Consider the following 3,149-nt stretch of genomic DNA (forward strand, 5'->3'; position numbering starts at 1 on the left):
CCATCAGGGATTAATCCACTGATTAAGTTAAGGTTATAACCCAATTATTTCTCCTCCAAACCTTCTTGCATTGTCTCACATGTGAGCTTTTGGGGGACCCCTCACATCTAAACCATAACAGGAGCTTTGTAGTATATTTTGAAATCAGAAAGTGTGATATCTTCAGCTTTGTTCTTCTTGCTCAAGATTACTCTGGCTATTTAGGGATTTTGTGGTTCAATATGAATTTTAGGAATTTTTTTTCTATTAATGTAAAGAATATCATTGGAGTTTTTGTATGGATTGCATTGGATAGGGAGATCACTGGACACCTAGGACTCTGATGCCAAGGGGAAGCTGTTTGAGAACAGTGTAGACAGAGGTTGGCTATGGCAGCTGGATTGTCCCTGGGCTGGATATGTGAGTATTAAGTCCCTCCCCTTCTGCGATAGATTAGAACAGGAAGCAGGGAGAATAGAGGTATAGGAACCAAGTTGGAGCCAGGGCCATATAATCCCACACTGCCAAGTCATCTGGTTAGAACTATAAGCAAAGTGAAAATTCTGAATCTTCTCCAGATCATTAAAAAGATCAGTTGTCAAGGTAGCAGATAGAACATATTTTATTGAGTAGTTCAAGTTTTTTAAAATCTTTTTGGTTTATAACTTGGAAAAATAATGCATGTGATATATGAAACTCCATTCACCCAGATCTTAATGTAGCCTAGTGCAATGGATGAGGAAATATTTGTTGAGGCCAAGAGAACAGAGTTCTAGAACTTCCATTAATTAGTGTGTCCATGAGCAAATCACAACATTTCACTGCCTCAGCTTTCCCATATGACAAATGGAACTCTTATCTATGTATTTCATCAAGTGGCCATATGATAAAATGAGAAATTAAACTTGAAATATTATAGCTGAATAATGTTACATACAATTTGTATAACAATATATAATGCTTTTAGTATTTATTGATATACATATATGTTAGTGTGTAACCTCTTTATACTCATATGAGGCAAAACATACTTAGATCTCTAGAACTAGTTTGATATTATGGTACAATCTCAAGAGTTTTATCAGCTTAAACATATCTTGACATTAACTTTGAGGGTATAAGCCAAGACCACTATAATACCTTTTTAAATACTTTTTTTATAACTTTATTTTATTTGTTCATTTGTTTTTTTAATGTGGTACTGAGGATCGAACTCAATGCCTCACATGTGCCAAGCAAGCACTCTGCCACTGAACCACAACCCCAGCCTCATAATACTTTTGAGTGTTATTTAACCCATTGTTTTCCAAAATTTGCAAAGATTCAAATATTAAAAAAAAAAATTTTGGACCCATTCTTGAAAGAATCTATTGATTGAGAAAAAATGCAGTAACCTAAATTTACTATCAACTTAGTCATATATTTAAGTGAATTGTATTTTATTAATCAATTAATTGTATTTTAGTAATCCTATATACATTTGAAAAAGCATAAGTCACACTGTATATGAGACAGGGGCTCTATGGATAGTATTTGTGTGCGTGTGGATTCTCAGACTGTTGACTGATGTGGTTTTCAGAAGGTAGGTTGGTTTAAGATTCTTGTAGTGAGCACAAATTTATCACTGAATAAATGATTGAATTAAGCTATTCAAATATGTATTAATCATTCACAATTAGTCTAAAATCCACAGATTTTAGACAAAGAGCTTCCTTTATGAGGCTTATAATCAAGTGAAAGGAATAAGGCAAGTCTAAAACTGCCGGTAAGGAAAGCAGAATGTAGGAAGAGTGCTGGAAGTAGTTCTACGGGATTAGTGGTCACATTCTTGGCAGGAATCAGGAATAGTTTCACGAGGATCATGACACTTTGTGTTTCACCTCAAGAAGTATGAACTTTGGAAAATAAAGATAACCCAAATAGCTCTTTCCTGACTGAACCATGGAGGATGAGGAAGAGAAAACCCTCAAGCAACCTCAAGAAAAAGGGAAGGAATTTTGAATAGGTGAAGGTAAAGTATCTGAGAAAACATTTGCCCAAATGATGCTTTAAAAGGCAAAGCCAAGCACTATCTCAAGGAATATAAGCAGGTGGACATAACTAAGATTTGAATGGCTAGGATATCAAGAAAAGCTGATAAATTGTGGTATAAAGGTGTATTAAGAATTGCATTGCAAAAAAATGATGAATGTAATGCACTCCTCTATTGTGATGTATGTAAGAAATAATGAAAAAAAATAAATTTTTTAAAAAAGTAAAGCTGAAACTTATATGCACCCAAATTAACATTTGTAATCAGGAACAGAAGTATTAGTAGTGTAAGTTCAAAGATTTATAAAGTGTTCCAGCTTCTTTCCCTTTGCCAGATCTTCAATGGCACCTTTGTTAAGCTCAACAAGGCTTCAATAACATGCTGCAGCATTGTGGAACCATATATTGCATGGGGGTGCTTGAACCCGAAGTCAGTGAATGAACTAATCTATAAGTGTGAATATGGCAAAATCAATAAGAAAAAAATTGCTTTAACAGATAACACTTTGATTGTTCTGTCTGTTGTTACGGCATCATCTTCCTGGAGGATCTGATTCACGAGCACTACACTGTTAAAAAACACTTGAAAGAAGTAAATAACTTCCTGTGGCCTTTCAAATTATCTTCTCCATGAGGTGGGATGAAGAAAAACACCACCCATTTTGTGGAAAGTGAAGATGCTAGCAACAGGGAAGACACAATCATCAGGCTTATTAGAAGGAAGAACTAAGGGAAAGAAAAAGGAAGGAAGGAAGGAAGGAAGGAAGGAAGGAAGGAAGGAAAAGAGGGAAAAAAGGAAGGAAGGAAGGAGGAAGGAGGGAAGGAAGGAAAGAAAGAGGAAGAAAGGAAGGAAGGAAGCAGGGTGGATGGGTAGGAGGGAGGGAGAGAGGGAGAGTGGGTGCCAACCCAAGCAACTTTTGTCTAGAGCTTTCTATCTAGGAGGTATTTTCTTTTTACTATAACCACTCTTATGATTACCTTACTAGGTTTTAAAAGTCTTTCCCAATTCTTTTATAAAGGAAGAACCTGGGATTTTAACAGGTTCAGAAACATGTTCAGAGTCAAACAAGTAGGAATTGGTAGTGGGTTCACAACCTTGATCTTTCTGACTTTGCTCTTTCTAATTTACCACTTTTCCT

General features: G+C 35.7%; 1 pseudogene; it reads left to right on the forward strand.

Moving 5' to 3' along the window:
* Window positions 1–1,927: 1,927 nt before the first annotated feature.
* On the forward strand, window positions 1,928–2,740 carry LOC124094558 (60S ribosomal protein L7-like; annotated as a pseudogene).
* The last annotated feature ends 409 nt before the right edge of the window (window positions 2,741–3,149 follow it).

This window comes from Marmota monax, unplaced genomic scaffold (assembly GCF_021218885.2).
Source record: "Marmota monax isolate L192 unplaced genomic scaffold, Marmota_monax_Labrador192_F-V1.1 WCK01_AAM20220418_F8-fsc00007, whole genome shotgun sequence".
NCBI lineage: Eukaryota > Metazoa > Chordata > Mammalia > Rodentia > Sciuridae > Marmota > Marmota monax.